Genomic DNA, 9,506 nt, shown 5'->3' with positions numbered 1-9,506 from the left:
TGCACTCAATATGCCAGCAAATTTGGAAAACTCAGCAGTGGCCACAGGCCTGGAAAAGGTCAGTTTTCATTTCAATCCCAAAGAAAGGCAATGCCAGAGAATGTTCAAACAGCTGCACAATTGCACTCATCTCACATGCTAGCAAAGTAATGCTCAAAATTCTCCAAGCCAGGCTTCAACAGTAAGTGAACTGTGAACTTCCATATCTTCAAGGTGGATTTAGAAAAGGCAGAGGAACCAGAAATCAAATTGCCAACATATGTTGGATCATAGAAAAAGCAAGAGAATTCCAGAAAAACATCTACTTCTGCTTTATTGACTACGCCAAAGCCTTTGACTGTGTGGATCACAGCAAACTGTGGAAAATTCTTCAAGAGATGAGAATACCAGACCACATTACCTGCCTCCTGAGAAATCAGTATGTAGGTCAAGAAGCAGCTGTTAGAATGGACATGGAAGAACAATCCTGTTCCAAATTGGGACAGGAGTATGTCAAGGCTGTATATTGTCACCCTGCTTATTTAACTCATGTGCAGAGTACATCATGTGAAATGCCAGGCTGGATGAACCACAAACTGGAATCAAGATTGTTGGAAGAAATATCAATAACCTCAGATATGCAGATGATACCACCCTTATGGCAGAAAGTGAAGAGGAACTAAAGAGCCTCTTGTGAGTGAATAAATTGGCTTAGAACTCAACATTCAAAAAACAAAGATCATGGCATCTGTCCCATCACTCCATGGCAAATAAACAGAGAAACAATGGAAACAGTGAGAGACTTTATTTTTCTGGGCTTCAAAATCACTGCAGATGGTGACTGCAGCCATGAAATTAAAAGACACTTGCTCCTTGGAAGAAAAGCTATGACCAACCTAGACAGCATATTAAAAAGCAGACATTACTTTGCTGACAAAGGTATGTCTAGTCAAAGCTATGGTTTTTCAACTAGTCATGTATGGATATGAGAGTTGAACTATAAAGAAAGCTGAGCGCCAAAGAATTGATGCTTTTGAACTGTGGTGTTGGAGAAGACTCTTGAGAGTCCCTTGGCCTGCAAGGAGATCCAACCAGTCAATGCTAAAAGAAATCAGTCCTGAATATTCATTGGAAGGACTGATGCTGAAACTCCAATACTTTGGCCACCTGATGCAAAGAACTGACTAATTGGAAAAGACCCTGATGCTGGGAAAGATTGAAGGCAGGAGGAGAGGGGGATGACAGAGGATGAGATCATTGGATGGCATCACTGACTCAATGGACATGAGTTTGAGCAAGCTCCGGGGGTTGGTGATGGATAGGAAAGCATGGTGTGCTGCAGTCCATGGGGTTGCAAAGAGTCAGACACGACTGAGCAACTGAACTGAGCTGAAAGGCATAGCTGTCACCAAGAAGGATCCTCTCTTTGGCTTGACTGTGGCTCCTCTCTGTACATCTCCCCCACTCCAGGCCCTTTCTTCTTCTGTTCTCCAGGTCACCTGGAGAAGACAGAGCCCACAGTAATGCATTATTTTTCAAGCTCAGGGTATTTCTACACAATCCTAATCCATATTCCTAAGGAAGGGATTAGAATTGGCCCATCCTGGAACTCAGAGGTTGACCTGCGAGGCTTCTGCTACATCAAAGAAACTTACTCAACTGAGCATGAAGTTGAAGCCACCCACGCAGAGAGGGAGAACTAATGTTCTGTATCTAGAATGATCTCAGTCCATCCTGTAGATGGGGGGATAGATGGGAAGTGCTATGGAATCCCGCACTCATGAGGCCTCAGTTACCTTTTCCAGGAGGAGAATCTAATTGCAGACTCAACATTCTCAATAGTAAAATAATACCTGAAGGTGAAGTAAGGGCAAAAATGACTAGCTTTATTGATTTCTTCCCTCTCCAAAACACAATGCAAAGTTTGAAAATTACATAAAGGCATCAACTCCTGACAGCCCATTATAGGAAAAGTTTTGTGGTTTTAGTGATACTACATGAGTGCTGCTAAGTCGCTTCAATCGTGTCTGACTCTATGCGATCTCATAGATGGCAGCCCACCAGGCTCCTGCGTCCCTGGGATTCTCCAGGCAAGAACACTGGAGTGGGGTGCCATTGCCTTCGCCAATGTGTGAAAGTGAAAAGTGAAAGTGAAGTAGCTCAGTTGTGTCCGACTCTTAGCAACCCCATCGACTGCAGCCCATCAGGCTCCTCCATCCCTGGGATTTTCCAGGCAAGAGTACTGGAGTGGGGTGCCATTGCTTCGGGTTACATGTGCTTTAATTTGCTTCCTGGGGTTCCCGGAGGCTGCTCTCCAGGCGGAGACGCTAGGCTGGGCTCTCCTGCAGTGGGCTCCCCACGCCAGCCCTGCAGACCCTCGGGAAGGGCCATGTCCTCCTCCAGGCCGCCCATGCCCCCCACGAGCTCCTCGTAGGTGATCTTCTCGGTGAACGGCCGTGGCCAGAGCAGCTCCACCATGTCGGCCCGCTCCAGCACCTCCTTCTCCAGCAGCCGCCTGCCCACCTTGTCCACCTGCTCGGGGTAGCGTGTGAGCAGGTCCAGGGTGCACGCATGAGCGGAGCCGATGAGCCGCCACACCTCCTTGTCTATGAGCTGGGCGGTGGCCTCGCTGAAAGGCTTCTCCACCAGTGCCTCGCCTGGCCCAGCTTCTCACGCATCCCGAACTGCACGATCTGGGCATAGGCACTCTGGGTCACCTTCCTCAGGTCTTCCTGGGCCCCCGGGTTGACCTGCCCGAAGAACAGCTGCTTAGCCACGCGGCCACCCAGCATGGCGCACATGTGGTCAAAGAGCTGCTCCCCTGTGTACAGGTACTGCTCCCTGGACAGGCACTGGCCATAGCAGAGGCCCTTGCCCCGGAGGACGATGGACACCTTGAGCAGGGGGGTCTGCGTGTTCCAGGAACCAGCCCACCACCGCATGGCCAGCCTCGTGATAGGCTACCGTCATCTTCTCGTTGGGCTGCAGGACCTGTGTCTTCTTCTCAAGGCTTCCAATGACCCTCTCAATGGCCTGCTCGAAGTGCTTCTCCCCGACAGAGGGGTTTAGGTGGCGGGCGGCGATTGGGGCGGCTTCCTTGCAAACATTAGAAATGTCTGAGGGGGAATGTCACCACGGCTGGTGGCGGCAGCCGGCAGCAGGGTGGTGGCAGGGCCGCTAGCCATGCTGTGGCGGTGTGGCCTTGGCCCGCGAGGGGGCAGGACTTATGGGGCAGGCGTGAAGGTGCTCAGAACCGCTCACTAGCGTTTCCAGGGAATCCGCTTTCAGCAGTCGGCTCTGCAGATAAAACTGGCATCAGTTTCCCAGTGGCTATGTTCAAAACCACCCAAAGGAACTAGTGAACAGAAGGATGCTGGTCCTGGAGCGGATGGAGGGAAGAGAGGAGGAAAGCGGGATGACTTTGCCTGGTGGAAACAAATGCAGAAGGGGAAGGTGCTCTGGGACGACAAGGATCTCCGCAGTCTGGCCGTGCTGGGGGCAGGTGTCGCTGCAGGATTTCCCTACTTCTATTTCCGAGATCCTGGGAAGGAAATCATTTGGAAGCACTTCGTGCAGTATTACCTGGCGAGAGGTCTGGTGAATCAGCTGGAAGTGGTGGATAAATAGTTTGTGCGTGTTATTCCTGCCCCTGGGACATCACTCGAGAAGTATGTGTGGTTCAGCATTGGCAGTATGGACACCTTTGAGTGCAACCTGGAGACCACCCAATGGGAGCTAGACATCAAGCCCCCCAACCAGGCGGCCGTGGTCTACACCACCGAGAGCGATGGGACTTTCTTGCGAAGCCTGGTGCCCACCCTTCTCCTAATTGGCATCTTCCTCTATGCCATGAGGAGGGGTCCGATGGGGGCTGGGCGTGGTGGGCGAGGAGGGGGCCTCTTCGGCATTGGTGAGACAATAGCCAAGATCATCAAGGATGACATCGGTGTGCGGTTTGCAGACATGGCTGGTTGTGAAGAAGCCAAGCTGGAGATCATGGAGTTTGTGAATTTCCTGAAGAGCTCCAAACAGTACCAGGACCTTGGGGCCAAAATTCCAAAGGGAGCCCTGCTCACAGGTCCTCAGGGTACCAGCAAGACGCTTCTTGCCAAGGCAACCGCGGGGGAGGCTGGTGTGCCCTTCATCACCATGAATGGGTCTGAGTTCCTGGAGATGTTTGTTGGTGTTGGCCCAGCTCAGGTTCGTGACATGTTTGCAGTGGCCCGGAAAAAAGCTTGCTGTATCTTGTTTGTGGACGAGATTGACGCAATTGGCCAGAAGCCAGAGTGAACAGGAGAACACCCTGAACCAGCTCCTCGTGGAGATGCATGGATTCAACTCTATCACGAACGTCTTTGTGCTGGCCGGCACCAACCGCCCCGATGTCCTCGACCCATCCCTGATGCGGCCAGGCCGCTTCGACCGTCAGATTTACATTGGCCCCCCGGACATCAAAGGCAGGTCATCTATCCTCAGGGTCCGCCTGCGTCCACTCAAGTTGAACAAGAGCCTCAGCGAGGATGCCCTGGTGAGGAAGCTTGTGGCCCTCACTCCAGGCTTCACAGGTGCTGATACTACATGAGTAGGTGACATTAAATAAATAGCCACAGAAATTATTTCTGGAAGCAAAGTCAGGGGAACAAAGCCAAGGGTACACAAGACAGAGATGCTTAGATGAATTTTAAAGGGTAAGGAAACTAGGGGAAATGTGAAAATGGGAAAAGAGAAGAAGGAAATGTTAATGAGTTAGGTTACTGAGGGATCTGAAAAGTGTTCATAAGAGTGAACATTTACTCCCCTTTAATGAGACCTGGGATTATCTGTAAAAACATTTAGCTCTGATTGTTTTAAAAAGAAGAGATAAAATGTTTAATATGTGACACCCTGGAGTGAGCCTTTTCCCCTTATTTTAAATGATAATCCTTATGAAACACCTATAATGTGTAAGAGATCAAGTCATATAGCTTCCCATCAGAGAATGCAATTGAGAACAATGGCACAGATGCTGTATATTCAAATGATGTGAGAGCACATTTGAGGATAAGAAGAAATGAAGTGCCTTGTGTAAGACTATATGAATACTCCCAACTGGTCCTAGGACTCACCCACATGACTTTGCCCAAGATGTTTCATATACATAGAGTCAAATACTTATTTTACTTACTTACCTTATAATTAAAAATACACACTCAAGGGCTCTTCCTTGAGATCTGAAAAAATGTAATTACATGAGGCATTGGGCTCAGATCAGTGGTCCTAGAATGTTGTCTCAAAGGGCCAAGAGAATGCACATCGATATGTAGAAAGGATATAAGCAAATAAGTCACCCTCTTTGTCCTGGGGCAAAATCTTTAGTTAAGTTTGTCAGGGGGCCTAAAGTTTATCTATGTATCTTTCTCTGGCTGTATTCAATCTGTAGGTACTGGTGATTCTCTCTGGAAAACTGAAAGTGGTACCTTCTCCAAATGATCTCAGGTTAGATGTGATTCCTACAGAGAAATTCTTACAGTGGATTCACATAGAGACAGACATGAAAACTTCTCCCTGGCTTCTTTTTCTCCCTTTTCCTTCCTTCTCCTCGTTTACTTGGAATCAGGCCCTTGGAACAATACATTTATTTATCAAAATAAATCTGACTGGTACCAGAAAAGAATTTATTTTTATTGAGGCATGGCTTCTTTCTACAAAGAAGGCTATCTGGAAAACTAAATCTTGCTTGGTGAGATCTCTGAAATGGGAGCAAAGAAAGGACTACCTACTTCAATCTCCTGGACAGGCTTGACGGGCTCTCTTCCCCTAGTGAGTGCAGGTGGAGACTCTGCTCTATTTGTCTTAAACACTCCCTCTCCAGCTGCCCTTTCAATTGTGCTGATTGCTCTAATATTTGCATCACTTTCTGGCTGCTCCAGGCGGGTAAGTTCCAGCAGTGTCCAATTTCAGCCTTCACACGGGTTGACTTCTAAGTCTTTCATGGAAGAGAAAAGTCTGTGCCTTTCACGGAAAAGAAATTAGTCTTCCTACCCTTCTGCAGAAACCAAGGGATAGAGAGCCAGTTTGAATTATTATCTCTTTCCATTAATAACTTCTTAAATTGTTCATAAACCTCAAGATTCCTGTGGCTTCTGAAGTACTGAATACTTTTAAATGGATCTAAAAATATTTCTTTATATGCAAGAAGTTGGAGTATATCACCCATATGCTCCAGCTAAGAATATACTAAGGAAATGATTGGCCACAAAAAAGAGAAAAGAATAGAAAAATTCAGCTGAGGGAAACAAAAAAAATGAGGTGAACAACAGAATATCTGCAAATGGATATGGATATACCGACATTGTTATATAAAATAGAAAAAAAGCAAAGATTCTTCAAACAGAACGGGTATAGTAGGGAGAATTCTAATAAATACTCGGCAAATTTATGAGCTGGGAGGTGAAAGAGGATGATGCAGAATGGATGCATGTGAAGTTTTAAAGCAGTGGTGATTATGAAACAGACTATGAAGAAAGAGTATAGGTGATAAGTAAAACTACAGGGGATAAATAAAAGTATATCAAAGATCCCACTTTACTGTGGTCATGTAGAAACCACATGTGCTTGGACCCACTAAAATGGTCCTGTTGAAATTAAAGTGGGATTGAAGGGTGAAAGCACGATGCAGGATAAATAAGGAGTGTAAATAAATCTGTATGTGCACCAAAAATATTAGCAACTAAATATATAAAGTAAGAGAGAATCAATAAAAATGTAATTAAAGTGAGCACCTCATTAACTTGTCTCAGAGTGGTACAGATTTTTAAAATAATTGGGGAGGAGATCAAGATGGTAGAGTAGGGGGATGTAGAGCTCACCTGTCTCCACAAACATATCAGAAATATTTCTACATGTGGAACAATTCTCACAGGAAACCAACTGAAAATCGGCAGAAGATCTCTTATTCAGCCAAAGCTTCAAGAAACATTCCCACATAACTGGGTATGAGGAAAGAAAAAAAGGCAGCAGAAAGGGACTGACATCCCTGGGAAGGAGCTGTGAAAGAGGAAAAGTCCACCTGGGTGGCCCTTTGTTCTGGAACCCTCCTTGCCTTCTGTAAGGTCTGCTAGGAGGGATAAAAGGACTAGAAGGACCTAAACTCTGCTTATGAGAAATGTGTGCCTGCTGGCTTGCTAGTAATCAGGACAGAGGTTAACCTGGTCTGACAGCTGCCACCTCCATCCTGCTAGTACCAGCAGCAGCTAGTTATAGAAACTTTGACTTTAGCAGATGGGCCCTAGGAGAGAGTTCAGTCTAACTTTGTGGGACAGCCTGGAGGGCCTAGAGTGTAATCTGGGCCTAACCATTGTTAGCATGTGTGGGGCTGGGCATGATTCCACCATAGGAGTCCCATTGTCAGTGTATTCACGGTGGCCTGTGGTTCTAGCAGCAGTGGGCTTTGTGAGCTGCACGTTGTGGGGGTGGGGCTGACATTGGAGTCCCCCATTATCAGTGCCCCCATAGTGGGAGTGGATCTAGGGGTGGGTCTGGTTGCAGAGGAGTTTGTTAGTGCATATACCAGGTGGTGGGCAGCATCACAGAAGCTCGTGTCTCCAGTGGATAGCTCCTGGGTAGGAATATGCAGTATTTCTTTCCCAGTGGGAGTGCTCCAGTTCCATCCACTCACACTGCAGATTGAAACTTGATCTGGAGCCAACAGGCCCTGGGTAAGACTTACCATAGAGGCAGCATATGTTCCAGGCTAAAGCACAACCACTTCAACTCTTGCAGCCACAATGCCCTGGTCCCCAGTGACAACTTAGCACTAGACAAACACGAGGAAGAAAACAAAGCAAACTTCAGCTGTTTCTGCGCAGAACTGCAGATACCTGCATGGGTGACACATAGGTTTGCTGTGACTAAATAGGCCTCACTTTCTTCAGCAACTCACCTCCTTGGCAACAGAGCACACAAGGCAACAGAGCCTTATCGAACCCAAGCCCTGGGGCTTCTACTCCAACAACTGTGGAGCAGACCCTGCCCCCGCAGGGCTGTGCTAGCCACAGAGAAAAGGGGAGGCCCTGTCTAAGATTCGGTGCAGCCTCTGGTCACCACAACACCAATTATACACACTATCAAGGAGATCATGGCTGGCACACTACACAGCAGGCATCCATACCAAAAACAGCTCTCACACAAAAATTCTGGGTTCATATAGTCTACACAGAGTTGCTCATACATAAAAACAGCCCTTCAAAACCATAGTAGATAATGGTTTTTCCTAAATTCATAAAGACAGAGAAATTTAAGTAAAATGAAAAGGCAGAGGAACTACTTCCAACTGATTGAAATGCAGAGCACTGTAACAAAGAACTAGAAACTATAAAGAGGAACCAATCAAAATTAGACAACTCCTCTGCTGAGATAAAAACTGATCTAAAAGCAATGAATAACACACTAAATAATGAAGAAGAATGAATAAGTGTCATGGAGGATTGTTGTTGCTATTTAGACACTAAGTGTGTGTCTGACTCTTTTGCAACTGCATGGACTGTAGCTTGCCAGGCTCCTCTGTCCATGGAATTTCCCAGGCAAGAATACTGGCTTGAGTTGCCTTTTCTTTCTCCAGGGGATCTTCCTGACCTAGGGATAGAACTTGCATCTTCTGCATTGGCAGGCAGATTCTTTACCACTGGGCACCAGGGAAGCCCAGTTGTGGAGAATAGAATACTGAGAATAATCCAATCAGAACAACAGACAGAAAAACAAATGGGAAAATGAAAGCAACATAAAAAATCTATGGAATAATATAAAGTATGCCAACCTATGCATAATACAGGTGCCAGAAGGAGAAGAAAGAGAAAAAGGAATTGAAAATGTATTCGAAGAAATAATGGCTGAAAACTTCCCAAAGTTAAGGAAGGAAGCAGATATCCAAGTATAGGAAGCACAGAGGGTCCCAAATAAGATGATCTCAAACAGACTCATACCAAGGCATATAATTGAATGCCAAAAGTTAAAAATAAAGAGGATTCTAAAAGCAGCAAGAGGGAAAAATGAGTTACAGGGGAACCCCCACAAGGCTATCAGCTGGTTTTTCTACAAAAACTTTGCAGACAATAAGGAAATTCATGATGAATTCAAAGTCCTGAAAGGAAAAACCCTGAAACCTAGGATACTATACTCAGAAAGATTATCATCGAGAATAGAAAAAGAGACAATAGAATTTCTCAGAGCAGCAAAAACTAAAAGAATAAAGCAATAATAAATCTAATCCAACAGAAATATTGAAAGGAGACCTTAACACCCTACTGACATTAAAGGACAGATATTCCAGACAGAAAAGCAATGAAGCAACAGAGGTCCTAAGTGACATGATAGAAAAGTTGAACTTAGTTGATATCCATGGGATATTACTGATGCATCAAAAAAATAAAGAAAAAATCCAGAATACACATTCTTTTCAAGCACACATGGAACATTCTCTAGAATAGACCACATAGTTAAAAAAAAAAACAAAATAAGCCTCCACAGATTTAAGAGGATAGAAATTATTT

General features: G+C 45.7%; 1 pseudogene; it reads left to right on the top strand.

Annotated features, from left to right (window-relative positions):
* The first annotated feature begins 3,235 nt into the window (after positions 1 to 3,235).
* LOC120872911 lies at positions 3,236 to 8,485 on the top strand (annotated as a pseudogene).
* The last annotated feature ends 1,021 nt before the right edge of the window (positions 8,486 to 9,506 follow it).

Source organism: Oryx dammah, unplaced genomic scaffold (assembly GCF_014754425.2).
Source record: "Oryx dammah isolate SB20612 unplaced genomic scaffold, SCBI_Odam_1.1 HiC_scaffold_13, whole genome shotgun sequence".
NCBI classification, from domain to species: Eukaryota; Metazoa; Chordata; class Mammalia; order Artiodactyla; family Bovidae; genus Oryx; species Oryx dammah.
This window is presented reverse-complemented; position numbering and strand designations above follow the sequence as displayed.